Source organism: Ambystoma mexicanum, chromosome 12 (genome assembly GCF_040938575.1).
Source record: "Ambystoma mexicanum isolate Mex_15411 chromosome 12, UKY_AmexF1_1, whole genome shotgun sequence".
Classification (NCBI taxonomy): Eukaryota; Metazoa; Chordata; class Amphibia; order Caudata; family Ambystomatidae; genus Ambystoma; species Ambystoma mexicanum.
The window spans coordinates 410,324,525-410,345,188 of NC_090936.1; the positions used below are offsets into that span (position 1 = coordinate 410,324,525).

A 20,664-nucleotide genomic window follows, 5' to 3' on the forward strand; every position below is an offset into this window, starting at 1 on the left:
AGGTCTACACCCTGGGCAGCAGAGTTGCACCACTGCCATACAGTGAGTATTCCAGGCGTTCAATTGTATCAGCACCTGCGAATCAAACAAAACTGTGCTTGACAATTTGGTAAGCGCTGTGGGTGTATCCGTTGCTATCTGGCGTGATCTCCTTGTTCTTGTCTTGCATTCCATTGTGGTCCATTCACATGTTCACCGCTTCTGGGGTTTTGAACATGTGTGCCTTCCCCTTGTGCAGTACCTTTATCCTGGCCAGGTAAATGAGCATGTATTTCAGACCTTGCCTGCGCAATTGTTCCTTCGTAGGGATGAACGTGGGACGTGTTGTGTTTCCTCCTGACTAAAGGAGTGTAATCCAGGTATATTGCTATCCTGGGTGGCTCCCTCTCTTGAGTGCTGCAATATTACTTCTCGGTCCCTGAAGTTGAGGACCCTTGCTATAATCAGTTTTGGGTTAGATCCCGGTGGGGGTCTTTTCTGCAAGGATCAATGTGCCCTTTCAATTGTAAATCCCTTGGACAACTTCCCAATGCCCACCTCCTTGGGGATCAAGTTTTCTATATACCATGTGGGGTTCACTCCCTCACACCCCTCCGGTATTCCCAGTATCCAGATATTGTTCCGTCGGGAACGTCCCTCCGCATCCTCTGCTCTGCCTTCTAGTATGGCATTTCTATCTCCAATGCCTTCAACCTCTGCATTTAATCAGCCGTGGTGGAGGAAGTTTCCTGTAACAGCGTTTCCGTTGTGGTAACTCGATCAGCAAGCAATCTCACATCCTGTCTCAAAGTGTACATCCACCTCAACTTCATCAATTTTACATTGTAGGGAGGATTGTAGAGCAGCAATGCCCTCTAGAATTGTATTATATTCTGCGTCGGGAGGGGCTCATTGTCCTTGTCACCCACGTGATTGGGTTGCTTTCCCTGAGCTGCGAAAGAGTGAATGATCTGGACTTGCTGGCGTCTTTTGGTTTGGTAGATGGCATATTGTGGGCACCAGGGATACCACCTCGTCCGCAGGCCATCCAGATATGCCAAGCAAGTCATTTGGCACAACCATCACACCAGTATTTTATCAAGCACCCAGACCTTGCAAGGAGGGCGTTATATAGTACCACTGTGGGTTCCGTGTTCCACAGAGGTATCAGTCATGGCAAGTGCTGCGAGTGGTGAAAAGGAGGAGGGGGGGCCCTGTGACCCCGCCGTCTTGATGTTATCTAGTAGAATGCCAAGGAGAGTCGTCCCCAACTACCGCTAGTCTGCTGCCGTCTTCCTTGTTGCCGGTAGTTATAGCCTCAGGGCCCAGCGCAGCACTCCATGCCTGTACCGCCCGAGGGGCAGGGGGCAGCCAAGGTGAGCGTCCAGAATAGTGCATAGGTGTCTCTTCTGGGGCGGGGGCAGCAGCCTGCCTCTCCAGCTCCCCTGGAGCCAGCCTCTCAGACTGCTGTGGCACCACTCACTGCTGTTATTCAAGGAATGGCTCCGGTCCCCCCTGGGTTCAGCCCTGCCTCGTCAGTCTGCCGGTTCTTCCTACTTGCGGGACAGTCCAGCCTGCAGTGTCCGATCAGCATCCGCTCGCTCTGCCCCTGGTGGCTGTCAGCCCTGTGCCCCGATGTGTGCTTGAGTCGGCCAGGCAGCAAGTACGTTGTTTCCTGGGCACAGAAACACCCTGTCCCAGTCAGGCAATTCACGCTCAGGGTGTCCAGCCCCTCTTCCGGTGTTAGTGCGGAGAGTCGTCAGCGTCTCGGCATGGCTGCCATCTTTTCCGCCATTCCGCCCAGGCACTGATCGATGTATCGCCCCACAGGCAGTCCGTTTACAATAAGGACAGGCTCCAGTAGCAGCGCCAGTGCCTCCACATCAGGGCTGAGTAGTCCATGAAGCAGAAGTCCAAGATATGGCTTTAAGGAGCTTTTATTAGGATCAAGGCAGGAGCTCTCGCTGCACGCGTCCTCACGGCATGGAACCACGACCCCCAAAATCTGATTAGAGGTACATTAAATTGACCTTCCTCCTCATTGTATTTGGCTTTCGCTGATTACTCTGCTGCTTCTGACAGCATTAATCGCCAATTGCTTTGGAGGACGTTAAATAATTGTGACCTACCATGGCCAGTTGTGAACTTAGCTTATCAACTTTATAATCAGACATATATAAGTATCAGATTGGATAATACGGGTAAACTATCTGCCCCCATTGACAATAATGATGGATTAAAGCAAGGATGCATTCTTGCGCCTATACTTTTTAATCTTTACGCCTCAGAAAGGCATGCTGCCCTAAAATCTGTCATGCAAACACAGAAAGGAGCAGGGTAACTCTAGCCTCTGGACCAGAGTATTATAATAACATCAAGAAACAGAAAAGATATGTCCAGAGCAAAATATGTTTAGAAAAAATGTATCCAAATTTATTAAAGGTGATACAAAAATTGAAAACTAGTGAATAAATCACTCAAAATTATTATACACTGATCATTTTAACATAACAGAACAGCAGCAACAATATGCCGAAAATCGGCTAAAACTTCATCACTCATACTCAACATACATAGTACATACATACACACACAACTCATCATACCGTGGCATACATCCAAAGTACTAAAAACACAGAAAACATGCTAAGAACCAATGGGGAAGAGGAATTCATAACTAGTCCCCATAATAACACTCATTATTGCGGTGTTTACAAACAATAGAAATAATTCACAAACAATCTATTGTCAGGGTGGATAGGAAGAACAAATGCAAAGATCACATCCCTGTAGAATTTTTTCTCTCGACCGGTTTCGACGTGTAGTGGTGGTTAACTGAACGTCTTCCTCAGGAGGTGGGTGTTACCATTCTGATGAAAACCTAGCTGCTGCAAAAATCTATGCAGTGTAGTGTGGCCAGTCAGGCGAGACAATTCAGGACTAAAACATAACCTGGAGGGCGCCCCATGCAGTTTAAGATGATCCAGCGCTGCATGTATTTGAAAAGTGAAGAGGCAGCGCAACTTAGCCTGAGCCTTCAACGCCGTCTGTAAATGACTGCAAAACGGTTGCTGTATAATGGAATTGTCCAGCAACGAGGGAGAACAGATGGTAATCTCTTTGTTTGAAACTAGTTGTAAATTCGAAACGCTACGCATGCGTGTAGGGACCTGCAAGGAGTGGCCCTAAAATCTGTCAACTGTTGTCCACCCAGAATTCATAAACATCAACATCAGATATCCTGGTTAGGATATGATGATGCCATTATCATCTTGGATCAGGCACATATTGGCTTTCAACACCTGTTGCATGCTCTTGCTTTCTACTCTAAGGCTAACCACCATAAGATAATTTATAACAAAACCAAGATTTTGATCTTTGTGACGTGTAAACACAACTGTAATTTCTCCTGTGTAATGCATGGAACTCGCATTGAGCGGGTTGACTAAATCATTTATCTGGGTGTGATTTTAAGCAGTACTAGTATCCGAACCAGCTTGCAGAATTATGTCTCACCTAAAGGTTTCAGCAAATTTTTGCTTACAAAAAAGGTTAATATATATGGCAGAAAGTCATTTGAACGTCCCGTAAAAATACATAAATCATGTAGTATCCTGGACATAATTTGTGGCTTAGAAATCGACTGAGACAAACACATTAGGTGGCCTAACATCTTGGAAGTATGAAAAACCAGAGGGTGTTTCACTGCTTAGGCCCTAGCGATCCCTTACTCAGGTGGCCAGGGCATGGCCATCACCTTTGGATCCAGACCCTGGGGGTGGACAAGTGTGGGAGGATCACCTGGGTGAGGGGTCCTCGGGGAGTGGGGAAGGAACTCCTGATGGCAAGACATGGTATCCCCCCTTTCCAAATACCCCTGTCTCATCCTATTTTTTAGGATATTCCAAATTCCCAGATCCCCCCCTTTTCCTACACAAACACTGACCCGGGGAAGAGGAGGTCTGAGGCTAAAAGGAGTACCACCCATGCAATACATTGGACATGTCCCACTCATAAGATCAGGCACCTGATCTTAATTACATACACCTCGTACCCATTAGCTCTCCCCACATGGTTAACAGGTGGAACACTGAGACACACTCTGAGCAAGTTGATGCATGAGAAGGAGCTAGGCGATGCACGAGAAGGAGCAGTTCTTCCAGGGTGACTGCAAACCAGGCAGAGCAGAGCGACAGGCCGAGAGATGGAACCGAGGTATGGAGAAACCATCTTAGTTATAGGGCAAGATAGGAGTTTTCCAACCCCTTTTAAACCATCAATAAAGGTTTTGAAACTTGCAGCTCTTGTGTCAGTGTCTACTTGTAATTCCATGCCTCCGTCACAGAAGGCAAAAATCTTGTACTCCGCTTTAGGCTTACAGAGTGGCTTTCCCATTGAGGGAATGAGAATGGAATTAGGACTAATATCATTCCTCACTTTATTGAAGCCGCACACAGGCATCACATTCCTCGGCAGGCACAGATATGTAGATTGTGTCATTAAGCCTTGGAGTCTACTAGATATTTGCTATGTATAGTAACAATATGTATGATATGATATGTTCAGGAGAATGGAGAGATTTTCCTGATTTTAGTTATTATAATAGTAGTAGGTTTATGACAGATTAGTTTGGACATTGGACAGATTATAATTTGGACTCTCATTGATGACTGACAAGCACCTTAGTTAGTTTTGTTAGGTAGGGAATACCATAGCATAGCGAAAGATAGGCATTTCTTCTTTAAGTTAATAAAATCATCAGTGGGATGTAGAATCAGTCAGTGTCTGCGTCCTTCTTCTGACCAGCCGCACAATATGGAAGAATATCTAGCTTCCTCTCATAACGTAGATGAAGTAAACACCTGTCAGCAAATGGCCAAAGTTTATGTGGATGGATGTTCCTACCATATCACAGACATTAACAAGAAAGAATGAGTAGTTGGGGCAGGAAAGGCTGGAGTGAATGACGCCCCCGAACCCTCCAACGGTTACAAAATTGGTCACCAAAGTATTCATGTGGCAGATCTGCTGGCCTTATTTCAAGCTGTCTTTGAATCATCAACTCCAGGAACTAGTGATAATCACCAATTCAGATTATGCACAAAATGGATTTGTAGAACACCTGATAAATTGGAAAGCCAGCGTATGCTATGTGCTCACAACAAACACTTGAAACACTTGAAACATGGAAACTTAATCCAAACAATAGATGATAAAGTGACACTGAACAATATTACCACATAGTGGGAGAAAATTAAAGGTCACTCTGGTATATAGGGTCATGACAAAACAGGGAATAATTTTGCAGATCAATTAGCCACAACTTGGCTCTAAAGGGGACTCCATTGATATGGGACACCTTCTTGCAAAAATACAAATAACAGCAGTTACTCTATCAAAACTTTGTGCTGAAGGTGAACTTTCCACTCTTCAATGAAGTAGAGATGACCCAAATATCGATAAAATTACTGCTACAAATGAACATTGAGTCACTGGATTCAAAAATGATTCCCTTATCTGAATTAGATTATCTGGGGAAGAAAAATGTTAGAGTATTAATGACATTCCAGAAGGTGTTTCAAATTGAAGATTGCCTGTTGGTTAGGAAACCCCAATTTGGTCACTATCAATGGCAAGTACCTACCTCATTCCAAAGCCTAATGTTACATCACGCCCATGATGTAGCTACTAACGGCCATAGAGGGTTTCAAAAGATGATGGAGATCCAACGTGAGGTTGTTTATTGGCCACGCCAGCATCAAACCTAAACATATATTCAAGGGGATGTCTGGTAAGTGCTTAGTTTCTGTTGCACGGCTGAGGCCCCATAAAGGCACCATGAGATGCAAGTCGCACACCTTACCTACTTCCATGTAGGGCAGCTAGCATATTTTGCTGTGTTGGACAAGCCGAGCCAATTCAGGGGCCATGTTCCCCAGGATTACCAGGCGCGTTGCTTATGTCATGTGCCCTGGCTAATTCGGTGTGCGCCTTCCTACACTCAGGAGAACTGGGAAACGAGAAGTGTTCAGAACAAACACTTCCTGCTTCTCAACTACTGCAAGTTGCTGAGCAGCCCATATTTGAAGCTCTTTCTGTCTGTGTCTTTCCCAAGTATAGTGCTCTGTGTTTTCCCTGATTTCCGACTATGGTTTCTCTCAATGGATCTGCATTGGAAGTTGCCCCTGCGCATAATTTTTTTCTTCTTTTGAATAAGCATGCCCCGCTGGTTGATGACATTGTGCCTTTGTCTCATCTCTGACCTACTTCTTGGATTACATTTATTGGACTTAATTTCCAATGTGGTTTACCACACTTCTACCACATTGCTTGTGAGCGCTTGACCTGCCCTTGCAAACTGGGGTCCCACCTTCCTTAGGTTGCACCCTTGTGCCAGATCCCTGTAGACTTTGTGGCCTTTGTGCGTTGGTCCTTTGGGCTTTCCCTCCTATTTGCCGGCTGGTTTCCTGATCTATGTATTGTGAGTGGTTGTCTGATGTCCCTGCTTCCTCAATAGCCTTTTGGACTTGCATTCCTGCTGTGAAAAACCAGAGGGTGTTTCACAACTTAGTACCAGTGTACCCCATACTCTGGTGGCAAGGGGAAGGCCGTTGCTTTTGGATACCGACCCTGGGGGTGGACAAGCGAGGGAGGATCATCTGGGTAGGGGGTCCTCTGGAGTGAGCGTTCAAAAAGCAAAGCCGAGCGAGCGAAGGAAAGAAACCTTCAAGTTGCCAGAAAGCAGCTGCAACCCTCGGAGTTGAGGAACATTTGAAAGGTTGTACGCGAATGAAGAGAGCAATTGTTAAAAGACATAGATACATAGTAGCCAAGTGGTGCTGCGAGGGAAAGTCACACATTCAAAAGTCTCTGTGGAATTTAAAAGAGATTGCAAACGGAGGTTAAAGGAACCCGCAACAAGGAAAGAAGGTTGAATAAGAGGAAAGTGATATTTGTGAACTGTGAAATATGCCAAGAGGGCAAAAGGCAATTATAAGAACTGTGGAGCAAGGCCAAGAAGGCATGTGAGAGTGAATAAGAACTACAAGAGATTGGTGCTGCAAGAGAAAATTGTGAACGAAGGATTGTTGAAAGAGAGGTTGAAGTGGTCATGCAGAGGTCTATGTAAATTCATTTCAGTCTCGAAAGTCTTTGACAGACATAAGATATACGAGATAAAACATGGGGAAGGGAACCCCCCGAAGGAGAGGCAGGCTCAAGCCCAACAGAGGGAAGCCTGTGCAGAACTGTGAGAAATTGTGAATATATTAACTGAGTATTAACGGAAAGGCAGGCAAAGCCTAAAGAAGTGATTGAGCTACCAGAAGTTCAAAGCCTAAGAATGAACTGTTCAATTTTACCAATAAGCCAAAGTGTGCAAGACTGACAGAATTGTGCCATCCACCCATCTTTTGTTTTTCGAGAGACTCTCTACACACCGTGGAGTTGAACCTAGGGAAGGGAGTTGGAGCTGAAGCCATTCTGACATTTCCTTTTGAGACACTATTTTCATTTTGTATTCCCTTAACACATTTGTTATTCTAAGAAGCAGGGCAAGGTTAGGTTTTCTTAGTATAGGCCTTTTTATTTTGACCAGACTGACTTGAACGTATTTGTTATTGTTTAATGGTCGAGATTACTCCCATTTTTGAGTTAGGACCAGTTAGGAATTCTACTGTCCCAAACAAAAGTATAAATAAAGGTTTTTGAAAATTGTATCCATTGTATCTGTATCTACTATTGATAGCATGCCTTCCTCACATATGGGGCCTCATTACGAGGAGCGCGGTAAAAACGGGGTGATTACCGGCATGGAGGTACTAGCGGGTCCATGCTCGTATGACGGCGCTAATAGCGGGTGATTACGAGTGCGCGAGCATGCGCGAACCTCCATGCCAGTAATGGCCATACGGCATGCCACTAAAGGCCCTCCAACCCCCCGATAGCACCATTACGGGACCCGCCGATACCGCCTCCGCCTAGGAGGCACCCCTTAATACCAACCTGGTAATAACAACATGCTAATACCGGGCTCGTAATACCGGACCGGGAAGTAACGTCATTGCATCGGAGTGGGAAATGCTGTGGCGGCCATCTTTAAAAATACAATCCATTGCCATCCTCCCAAACCACCAGTTGCATTCAGGAGAGACCAGTGGCAATCCCTTCACCATGTCGAAAGCTACCCGTAAAACAACCACCCGCCTGTACTAAAAGCGTTTCTCAGACGCAGAACTTAATATGCTGGCAGACACCCTTGCCGCACATGCTGACGAGATAAATCAGCAGAACCTGAAGCGTGAGGCTCAGCAGCGCAAAAAGGACATCTGGGAGGAGGTAGCCCACAAGGTCTCGACTGTCGGAACCATCCCACGGACAGTGAAGGATTGCAAAAAGAGGTGGGATGACCTCTGCCTAAGGGTTTGTAATATCCTGGCAAGCAACAGAAGGGAGGCCATGGCTACAGGCGAGTGACCGATAGTCCAACAGGAGAGCGACAGGATCGTGACTAGGGTTTTCCCGTTGCTACGCATACGAGGCAGCTGATCTGAAGCGCCTTTTCAGCAATGGGTAGCTATATTACCTGAACACGGCGGCAAGAAAGTCGGGTCCAGAGCTGAAGAGTGAGACTCCAAGAGGAACAGATCCTTATGGAGAGAATTGAGTAGTCCGACATAATTGTTGGGCCTCTCCCCTCAAATAACCACTGTCAAGTGACTTTGTTGAAGAGTGACACGGTCAAGAATTGTGTGGTGTAGTGTTAATTATATTTTATGAACATCACTGACAAGAAGAGAGATGGTTTAAGGGTACACATGGTCCCCCTGATGAAGTTCTTTAACATTGTGTCAAACCAAATTGTTGTGAACAAAACATGTTGGGCAATTAATAGTATTGTGATTTAGTGACAATATATGTAAAACAGTGCAAATTGAGTTGGAATTCACCCCAAGGTAGCAATAAATTGGGTAGAAATGTACTGAATTGATGCTATACGTTATAAGTGGTATCCTTCATTAACAGGGAACCAGTTAGCTACTGACCATTGTGTGTCTTGAGGCAGAGTGATCTTCTTCATAATACTGTACATGATTTAGCTGTGTATAGGCAGGATGTCACAGGGTTGAGCACAACACAGGTTTTTTTATGTTTGTTAATTGATTTTATGTGGAATTTTGTAAAAGGTTTTTAGGAATTTTTGCAATTTTAGCAAAATGCTTTTTATAAAGTAACATAATGATGTGTGATTTATATGAAATTAAATTTGTGATTTATAAATGCGGTGTTGATTTAGTACCTATTTGTTAAAAGTACTAGGTTGTTTTGACCTGGGAGGCATAAGAAGGGGTAACAGGTCAACGTGGTTTGATCCTTGGTTGAAGGATTGTCCTGAATTTGTGTTTATGAGCCCGGTAATCACGTCGTTAAAATGGCTCTATGTCTCTATATGGTTGTTGTACAGGCGGGGGTCCCCACTCTCCTGCCAAACTGACCAGCTGGGAGGAGACGGCAAGCACGTTCATCCAGATGGAGTCCATTGAGGGATTTGGGGAGATGGAGACGGGCGCGGTAACATCTGCAGATGGAGTTGAGTGACCCTGCAGATCCCTGTAGGGGAAACCAGGACGTAGCACAAGTGATGTGGAAGAGAGTCTAGGCAAGGCAGTGCATGTCCCAACACACACATCAACATATTCTTGTCCAGATGGAGGGCCAAACCTTGCCACACTGAAATGCATGCTGAGTTCCAATCCCATTACCAACACACACGGACCGTGCCCATGTAATATATCACACAAACCCCAATACATCGGCATGCCACTTGCCATGCAGCAAATGCCAAAATGCCCCTCCAAACTACCCTGTGTGACACACCTGTAAGAAATCAATGCATGATGAATGAAATACTCCTCAGCACCATATAATGCATCTAGCATGTAACACCATCACTGATGCCCTCCATCTCGTCTACCCCCCCAGGCAACGATGGAGAAGATGCCAGCCAGGATCCCACCACAAGGGCATCCACATCCCGGCCAAAGACAACGGCCAGCGACAACACCACCTTTGGGGCAGCCTCGCAGCCGACAACAACACCCAGTGCGCCTGACACCGTGGACAGAGAGCTGCCTACACCTACACCAGTGGAAGGCGAGGCTGTAGAACCACTGACCAACACCGATGATGCAGAGGAGGAGTATGTGGACCTCGAAGGACTGATGCATGTGGCATGTCCACACTCCTCAGGCCCCGTGTCCACCCACCCACCCCACATTCAGCCCTCACACACCTGAAGCAGTGAAGGTCCCTGCCTGCACGATTCAGACCTAAGCAGCATCCACGAGAACAGCACTGCCACTGCAGGCCCTGTCACAGCACCCTCGACCACTGCTGCTCTCACCATCAGCCTTGAGGCACGGCTGGCGAGGGTGGAGGCCAGACAGGACTCTATGTTGGACCTGCTCCGGCAATATATCGCGGATGGGGAGGACACAAGGCATGGGATAGCCCAGGCCATAGCCGGGACCACAGCCGCCACAGCAGCGAACGCAGCCGCCATAGCCGCCATAGCCGCCAAAACAGCTGCCGTCAATACCTTGGCATTGTTGATGAGACTGTCTGGGGGCCATCACGCAGGTCCTCACATCCATCCTGCAGCAGCCACAACCCACACCAGGCGTGCAAATGACCACAGCTTCCTCCCCATTCACCACACCCGCTTCCTCTGCCCCCCTTCCTCTGGACCCTCCAGCCCTGTGCGTCAAACAAGGCACAGTGCGAGGCACCCTGAAATACCGCCCCCGGTGAGCAAGAAGTCCCGGAAATAGTGTGGGAGAACTATGGGAGTGGGTCAGATGGTGTTGGCGGTGAATGGGAGCATTAGGGGGAGTTCACTGGGGGGTTTTGGGAGTTTACTGGGGGTTTTGGGAGTTAACTGGGGGTTTGGGGGCGGGGGGTTGCGCTTTCTCCACTCGTTATCAATACACCCGTTGTGTTAAAAAACATTCAGTGGCTGACATTGTTCATTTTGTGTGTATCCATTTAATTAATGACGGTGTACAGTGCCCAACTCCACACATGCCCTGTGTGCATGTCCACATGGACACAGTGTACAAAGTGTCACTGACACATATCTATCAACGTCCCTGTGGGCCAGAAGTATTCGTCAGTCAGTGATTGGCGTACTGCATCGCCATCCTGTGCATCACGTACTGGCAGGGGTGCTGCTTCCCCTCCATCTTCATCCTCATTTTACTCACCCGGTGCATGCATGATGCATGTCAATGTCAGGTGGCAGTGGTACATTTCTCTGGACGCACATGTTGTGCAGCATGACACAGGCCAGGGTGATCTTTGCCACCTTCTCAGGCGCATAGAGTAGTGCTCCACCAGACCTGCTTAGACAGCGGAACCGCGTCTTCAACAGGCCAAAGGTCTGCTCAATCACTAGACTGGTATGGGTATATACCCGATTGTACTCCTCCTCATGGCTGTTCTGCGGGTTCTACACAGGGGTAAGTAGCCACCGCTTCAAGGGATATCCTCCATCATCTGCAAGCGAATACAGATAGGTCTAGATGAGTCACTCTGAGCTGCCACCTTCAGGATACACAGTCATGGGCACAGCTATTTGCTGTCGACCTGCACATGTCCCTGTAGGTATGCACAAATATTGTTTAGATGCATTGTATACTGCAAAATGGTGTGGTAATCTGGATGGCGTTGTACAGATGATGCAGTGTGAAATCATGCATGCTGATGCGGATGTACTGTGGTTGTAGGACTTTGTTTTGCCTCCCATTTCTGCTGTGTATACTACACTGTGCATGGTCACACTAGCCACATTGACAGAGTTGCAATCCTTTTCAGTCATGCATTGCTTGACATACCCATGGTGGCCAGGTTGTGCGTCTTACATGTTGTCATTGATATGCGTAATTGGTCAAATGTGTGCCAGTGATGTGTCATGTTGGGGTTGGGAGGTTCAGGTCAAGAGTGTTTAGCTCTGTGTGCATTCTCCAATCACCGTCAATTCCCACCCAGGTGGAGTATGCACCCCCCTTTTCCCACCCAGGTGGAGTATGCATCCCCCCCTTTCCCACCCAGGTGGAGTATGCACCCCTCCTTACCCACCCAGGTGGAGAATGCAGCTCCCCCCCCCTTTCCAACCCAGCTGGAGTGTGCATCCTAACACATCACTACCCCAAAGCACTGCCATGGGCCAGTTAGGCAACTCACCAAGCAGCCAGGCACGTGGTCCAGCATGTCGCTGCATGTGACGGGGTAGCGTGGAGTTGCGCAGCACCATGGCATCATGTGTTGATCCGGGAAATCGGGCGCAGCAATGTGTGATGATCTTGTTGGAGTCACATACCATCTGCACATTGATGGAGTGGTATTGTTTGCGATTGCGGTACACTGCCTCTATGGCATGGGGGACTACCAATTCCACATGGGTGCAGTCCAGGGCACCAACACAATTGGGCATGCCTGCGAGTGCATGGAAGCCTACTTTGGTGTCGGCTATCTCCTGGGCAGTCCGTGGTAGGGATATGTGGGTGCTAGCGTGCTTCAGGAGGGCATCCAGCACTTGGTTCAGCATGCGTGAAAATAGTGGTTGTGCAATGCCATGCAGCTCGCCCACTGTGTGCTGGTAGGTGCCTGCGGCCAGGAAGTGGTGCACAGACACCACCTTTAGTAGCGGGGGATGGCAGTGCGTATTTCTATGAGGCTGGCAATGTCGTTGCCTATCATGTCCACTATGGTGGTGATGGTGTCCCGGTCCAACCGGTACAGTGTATGGATCTGGTCAGGGGTTAGATTGAATGGACTGGGTCTGATGCGAGGGATTGGTGGCTGCCTACGAGGTACTATTGGCTGCACTGGTGGTAATTGCTGGGCCTGTCTCACCCTCCTTCTCGTCCTGCGTCTCCTCTGTGCTGCCTGTTGCTGCTGCTGTAGTTGTTGTTGTAGTTGCTGTTGTTGCTGTAGTTGTAGCAGTATAGGCATGTCCTCCAGCGCCATGATTTCAACAGCTAGTGGTATCATTTTGGTGTAAGAAGGGGTGTGGTGTGTGGGTGTACTCCTTTTGTACTGGGGCAGGCTCCATTGAGTCCACCTGTGGTGATTGTGTGCACCTGTGGCAGTTGGCTTGATTGCTGATTGATTTTTACGGGTGGTCCGCAATACCTGTATTGCCGCCATTGTGCAGGCCCCGATTACCACCTTCGGGATGCCAGTATTTGCATGCCCGCGTGGGTTGTGATGTCCTCCTATTACCGGCATGCCGGTATTTAATCCCCGAAGGGGCGCGTGTACGCGCCCATGCCGGTATGAGGGGGCACGGTACGGGCGGTGCCGGTATTGCCGGGTCATAATGCCCCGGACCCGTTAACGATGCTGGTATTACCATTCCGCCTTTCTTTTTTCATTACCTCCATTCTCATAATGAGGCCCATGATGTCCGAGCAGGATGTGACTCATTTGAAACACATTGGGGAACCCTAACGTTTCAGAAACTAAGTGGTAGAGCCTCAAACCCCACTGTAGCCACAAAAGGTTCTATTGGATTGGACGTCTGCAGTAGTAGGGAAGTATCCATCCCTCCAGGGAAAAGGAGTATGATTCCCACTGACTTAGTTATAATACCTCGCCCTGGATGCTACATCAGACTAGCTCCCAAATCTGGTTTAGCATAGAAATTCAGACTACATGTACTCGCACAAGTTATTGATCTGGATTTCAGGAGAGATTTAAAGGTGCATTTGCATAATCATGGGGAGAAATCATTTGACATACATCCTGGGGATAAAATAGCACAAGGGATTCTTCAAGGGCTTTATTACCGCAGTTAAAAGAAGAGACAGAACAGGAAGTGACAGAGAGGGGAAATCTAGATTTTGGAGAGGCTGATAAAAGACCTGACATAAATACTAGCCATGATGATGAACCAACAGTCTTGCCAGATTTAGCTTTTTCTCAGAGAAATGATCCATTACTAGCAGAAGCTTTCCTACAAGTAATCCCAGAATTGCAAGGCAGTAATAAAGGAGGCACCTTTTTTGTGTAAAACAAGGACTGCTATATCAAAGGGAAACCTCAGGGCAAGGGACATATAAAACGCAGTTGGTAATTCCCCAAACCCATCGGAAAATAGTCCTAGAAATTGCCCACTCACATTTAACAGGGGGACATCTAGGACGAGTTAAAACCCAAGCCCATATTAGTGGAAAGTTCTATTGGCCAGGAATTCATGCAGATATTAAAGGTTTTGTACAGACGTGTGTGAGATATGTCAAAAGATCAGCACAAATATTCCTCCAGCTGCCCCTCTAAATCCGCTACCTATAATAGAAATCCCATTTCTAACGTTTCAGAAACTAAGTGGTAGCGCCTCAAACCCCACTGTAGCCACAAAAGGTTCTATTGGATTGGACGTCTGCAGTAGTAGGGAAGTATCCATCCCTCCAGGGAAAAGGAGTATGATTCCCACTGACTTAGTTATAATACCTCGCCCTGGATGCTACATCAGACTAGCTCCCAAATCTGGTTTAGCATGGAAATTCAGACTACATGTACTCGCACGAGTTATTGATCTGGATTTCAGGAGAGATTTAAAGGTGCATTTGCATAATCATGGGGAGAAATCATTTGACATACATCCTGGGGATAAAATAGCACAAGGGATTCTTCAAGGGCTTTATTACCTCAGTTAAAAGAACAGACAGAACAGGAAGTGACAGGTTTGGTGGGATGATTTTGATGGAACCTCCTGAGTAGCTGGGATGCATGGATGTTACAACTGTGTTCCCATGTTCTGTCTTGTGGTCCATACCCCTTCCAGTCTACCAGATAGTATAGTTTCTTTCGGACTAGTTTGGAATCCAGTATGTCCCCGACTTCGTACTCAAGTTCGCTTTCTACTGTTACTGGGGCTGGGGGTACCTTGACACGAGTACCGGATTGGACTGGTTTAAGAAAGGATACATGAAATACCGGGTGTATCCGCTTGTTGAGAGGTAAAGTCTGTTTAATTGCAACGGGATTGATCACAGCTTCGATGTTATACGGGCCCAAGTACTTAGGATAGAATTTCTGTGGCCCTTTCAAAGGAACATGTCTAGTGGCCAACCATACAACGTCACCCACTTGGTAGTTAGGGGCATCCTTTCGGTGGCAGTCTGCAAATTTCTTGTGCGTTTCTTTTGCTGCTGACAGCTTTTTTTAAAGCCTGAGCAATAGTGTTGTGTAAAGTCTTTACGGCTGGCATCTCAAGTGCTTCTGGTGGGTCATAAATGGAGGTCCGTGGATGCCGCCCGTAAAGTATATAGAAAGGACTATGCCTAGTAGAAGTGTGCATTGAATTGTTATATACGTATTCTGCAATCCATAACACATCCATCCAAGTGCTCTCTGTCTGATGGAACATGCATCGAAGATACTGTTCCAGCGTCTGATTGGTCCGCTCTGTCTGTCCTTCGGTTTGGGGGTGGTGACTCGTGGATAAGCGCACATCTATGTTTGCCAAGTCGCAGTTCTTCTTCCAGAATTTTGACACAAACTGACTGCCCCGATCTGACACCACCACAGAGGGAAAACCATGCAGCCTAACTAGCAATAGACTTTTCTGCCATTGCTTGATTTAACTTGCATTCTTTCTGTTGTCTATGGTTGATTCATCTTACAAACTAATTCGTATGCTATTGTGGGGCCGTTAGCCATGGTCGCATTTTAAAGGAATCAATAGTTAAGAGTGGTACCATGTAGACTAGTATATATTTGCCATTATAGTATTGCCAGAGTACAAAGTGTGTTATTGTGATTGTGTATATAACTTTGAACCTTATTTATATAAAGACTGTGTTTTCACTAACCGAGTGTGGACATTCCTTTGTGGGTGCTTGGGGACTACACTGTACTTAAGAACCAGCCTGCATCACCCCCTGAGAGCTTAAGTCTTGATTGCTCGCCACGTTTTAACAATATAGAGAATCTTGGCTGGGGTGCTCTGTGCCTCTCCTCTGCGATATAGAGAGCAGGAGTATAGATAGCCCCTCCGGTGCTTTACAACTGGTGCCGGTGGAACCGGGAGCTTGATGCCGGAATTGGAGTCACCAGCACTGAGGGTAGCGGTATTGGGATTTTGGGGGTTGTTTGGTGTAATTACCGGCATGTCAGTGCCACCGTTTCCGGCATGCCGGAATGCGCATGCATGCTAACACGGAATCAGCTATTCATTCCAGCAGCTGTACTCCACGGACACGGTAGCACCAGCATGCCGGTAATTACGATTGTTGTACCGGCGAACTGGTAATGAGGGCCAAGGATGCACAGGGCCTCATCCAGAGTCTGGCGGTAACCTTGCTGGTGCTAACAGCGGGTTGCCACCGGACTCAGAATTAATTACGGCACCTGACTTCCCGGTAACACTGGGGGATTGCAACCCCGGCGGCTGGGAAGTCAGGCGCCGCAATTTCGCTAATCCCCATTGAGAGTCCCATAGGACTCTATGGGAATGGGGACACAAAAGCACTGGTACCATTATCAATGGTGCCAGCAGTCCTCTGACAAGTCTGCCTACCGTGGCCACTGTGCCCGGCATGGTCAGACCTGTCAGGCGCAGCGGCTCCGGTAGGCAGATTTGTAGTTTGCTGGTCTGGAAACAGTGGTGCCGGTAAGCCTACTGTTGTTTCCAAACCAGCAATCTTATAATGAGGTCCATAGTAGCTGAGTGGTCCTGTGAGAGAAAGTCTTTGTGAAATGTTTATGGAATTTGAAAGAGATTGCAAGCGTAGGTCAAAGGAAACCGCAATAAGGAAAGAAGGTTGAATACGAGGAAAGTGATATTTGTGAACTGTGAAATATGCCAAGAAGGAAAAAGTAAATTATAAGAACTGTGGAGAAATGCCAAGAAGGCAAGTGAGAGAGAATAAGAACTACAAGTACCAAGAGGCATTGGTGCTACCAGAAAAAATTGTGAACCTAAGGATTGTTGAAAGAGATGTCAAAGTGGTCATGCAGAGGTCTATGTAAATTCCTTGCAGTGTCGAAAGTCTTCGGCAGAGAAAAGATATGAGATAAAACGTGGTGCAGGAAACCCCCAAGAAAGAGAGCCAGGCTTGAGCCCGGCAGAGGGAAGCGTGTGTGGAACTGTGAAAAATTGTGTGATAAAGTAAAACGAAACAGGCTTCAGCCCGGCAGAGGGAAGCCTGTGCAGAAATGTGAGAAATTCAGAATATATGAACTGAGTATTGATGGCAAGGCGGCAAAGCCTAAAGAAGTGAACAAGCTACCAGAAGTTAAAAGCCTAAGAATGAACTGTTTAATTGTACTAGTAAGTCAAAGTGTGCAACACTGACCAAATTGTGCCATCCACCCATTCTTTGTTTTTTGAGAGACTCGCTACACCCTGTGGGGTTGAACCTGGGGAAGGGAGTTGGTGCTGTAGCCAGTCTGACATTTCCTTTTAAGACCCTATTTTCATTTTGTATTCCCTTTACACATTTGTTACTCAAAGAATGAGGGCACGGTTATGTTTTCTTAGTATAGGCCTTTTTATTTTGACCAGACTGACTTGGATGTATTTGTTATTATTTAATGGTCGAGCTTACTCCCATTTTAGAGTTAAGGCCAGTTAGGAATTCTACTGTCCCAAACAAAAGTATAAATAAAGGTTTTCGAAACTTGTATCCATTGTGTCTGTGTCTACTATTGATACCATGCCTTCCTCACACTGCAGGTAGAGACACTACTACAAAAGGATACAGGGATACTCTGTTCTCGTCACGGGTCTTTTATTTGTTTGTTTTCTTGCAGCATTGTGTGGAAAGTCAGACGAAGGAAACAGATCAAGTGGTGGCATTCTTATAGATATTTTCTTTAAATATGTGAAAAGGCCTCACTAGCCCTATTCTATGGATTTCCCTACCTAACACAACTAACTATGGTGCTTGTTGTCTTCACTGACCCTATCACTAAGACAAAATAACCAAAAGATCAGGATAATGACTCCCTTCTCCTAGATAGGTTTCTCCATCCTCAATATAAGATTCTTAAATGGTTTTTGGCTATTGTATTAGCTTGTTCAGTTCTAGGGGATTTGTCCATGTCTTTGGTTCCCCTCTTTCTGTGCTTTGTAACCTTCTCCTTGTTGGCACTCTTGGCCTTAGATTTTATCTTTTTATGTTTTTCTCTAGTGACTCTGAAAGCCTCTCCTTTTCTAATATTTCTGGGGCAATAGAGTTCCTCTTTACGTGATTCCTGTTCTCTGTAATCCTGTGATTCGTTATCTTCTCACTGTATTGATTATTCCTCGTATGACTGAGAGGAGTAGGATAGGCTTTATAAGGCTCACTCTTTGCCTTTTCTTGTAATACTGGGACTACTAGGATGCATCCCTAGATGAGTTTCAGTCTCTTGTTTTACTCGCCCATTACTGGGATGAGTAAGATTAGTCTTGGAATATATTTCACGCTCTTTACTCTTTCCCGTATCACTGGGATGAGTAGGATAAACCCTGTGATGTATTTGACTCTTCTTCGTATAGGACAATTCACTGGGACGCATATGAAGCAGGTACTCATTATTCCTGTGTTCCCTCCCGGGTCTCCCACCTTCCCCGTTAACTTGCTTCTCACGGGTCGGCGTCAACCGGGCCTGCTTTCAGGCTAGGGACCTCTCTTTGGTTGTTCAGGACATAGTCAAGGACAATTATATAACAATATGAGGACACATGAAATGGTTGAAATGTTTTCCTCACGTCCCTACTAACCACAAAACTATCCTGTGATAGCCTGAAGAGCCAGGTGGGAAGCGCGGCGTGCACCGCCAGGCACATTGTGTGGCTCGGGCACTGTGGCGCGGAACACCCCGGGGTGGAGGACACGAGCAGGAGAAAACAACCCCCCATGCCGCATAGGTTTATGCAAACATCATGGTGACCTGCCATGGTGTGATCCACATAAGCTATACAATAATCCAGGCTGGGGACACACATGAGGCGACACGGGGAGGCCCCGCTGGATTTCTGAGCTTGGAGGCTTCACCTGCCTAAAGACAACTCGTAGGTGTAATAATCTGGGGCCCTGAAGAAAGCCCAGGAGTGCCACGATCCTGGTTACGCATGCTAAGACCCCACATTGGATTCCGTGAATCGATGGGTCAGCCCCTATCGGCATTAGGGGGAATTAGTCCGAAATAGACCATTTTCTCGGAGGCTAACCACAGGGTCACCTATGTCTACGAGGCTGGGCCTTTGATATTGGTAATACACCGCTGCGCCCGGAACAAAGGGCTCGCCCACTCAGCATAGCAGTAAACATGACGACCAAGCTCAACAAAACCAAAGAGAAACAGCCCACAATGGACGACTACGCCAAGACTCCGCAAGCAACGGAGGGTGCCAGGAGCAAGGACAGAAGCGCACAACTGGATGCATCACCAGCGAGGGGCGAACGGCAGATCCTGGAAGCCATAGTGGACCTGAAGGCAGCGTGGAAAATGAAACTGGAAGCCGCCATGTCCAGGTTGAAGGTGCAGCTGGAATCTAAAATAGATGCAGTGCAAATAGACCTGAACCTCCTCAGACAGGACGTCAGGGCAATTGCAGACCGCACAGGAGAACTGGAGAAAGGAGTAGAGGCCAACACAGGAGCTTGCGCCTCACATGCCTCGGAAATCCATGGGTTGCAACAGCAGGTGGGCAACCTGGAGAGCAGAGCTGAAGAGGCAGAAGGAAAAGCGCGAAGGAACAACATTTGCATCGTGGGGCTTCTTAAGGGAGAAGAGGGGGCGAACCCCACGGAGTACGTAGAATCCCTCTTCCTGCAAGAGATCAAAGGGGGCACACTGTCACAGGAGTTTGCTGTGGAGAGAGCGCACAGAGCCCTGGCAAGGAGACCCCTTCCGGGAGCCCCCCCAAGACCCATCATCGCTGAAATATTAAACTATCGAGACAGGGAACGGATTCTAGAATACTTTCGCAAGGGAGGCACAATCCAGACGGCATCCACCTCAATAACTGCATACCCTGACTATACCCTTCAGGTACAACGAAGGAGACTTAATTTTGGAGCTGTGAAGAGGAGACTACGGGAAGCGGGCCACAGGTACATGCTGATGTACCCAGCGAGACTGAAGATATTCCACAGGAACAGGACACTGTTTTTTGACACCCCTGAGGAGGCATCGGATTGGCTGGATGCACAAAATTGCCTGGAAGGAAAGGAAGACCAGAAAGGAAGCAGCGTGGAGAAATAACGCGGCGACCCGGCGAGCGAGGTGCTGTATAAAGATGCTGCAGTGGGACTTGATTATAGTCATGTTAGATTACGGGAAGGCAGAATATGGTGCCGCTTGACAGGGAGAAGAAGAGCATCTGACCTCAGAGCCCCTTAGTTAGGTTAGTTTGGTTACCAGTAGTTATGTAACCTGCTGCTGGGTACCCGGTACTGGTGTAGCTGGACGGAACCAAATGTGGGATCGCCTGAGATCCAGGGAAGGAGCTGGGCAATTGTTGGGGTTGGGAAGGGAGGTGGGAGGGGGTGGGAGTTGGGGAGTTTATAGTGGTAGTGGTTAGGGAACGAGCATGTACCCGCCTGCCTCCGCCCATAATTCAAGATGGGCAGCCTCGAGCTGGGAACTCTGGAGGGAGGGAAAGGAAGAGAGACCGAAAAAGGGATGTGT

At 47.3% G+C, this 20,664-nt stretch overlaps 1 long non-coding RNA gene across 1 annotated transcript; it reads right to left on the reverse strand.

Moving 5' to 3' along the window:
* Positions 1-2,386: 2,386 nt before the first annotated feature.
* LOC138512973 (uncharacterized) lies at positions 2,387-3,139 on the reverse strand. Its single transcript, XR_011281642.1, has 2 exons — positions 2,932-3,139; positions 2,387-2,849 (listed from the first exon to the last, which is right to left on the reverse strand). It is a non-coding gene; the product is annotated as an uncharacterized lncRNA (long non-coding RNA).
* Between the last annotated feature and the right edge of the window lie 17,525 nt (positions 3,140-20,664).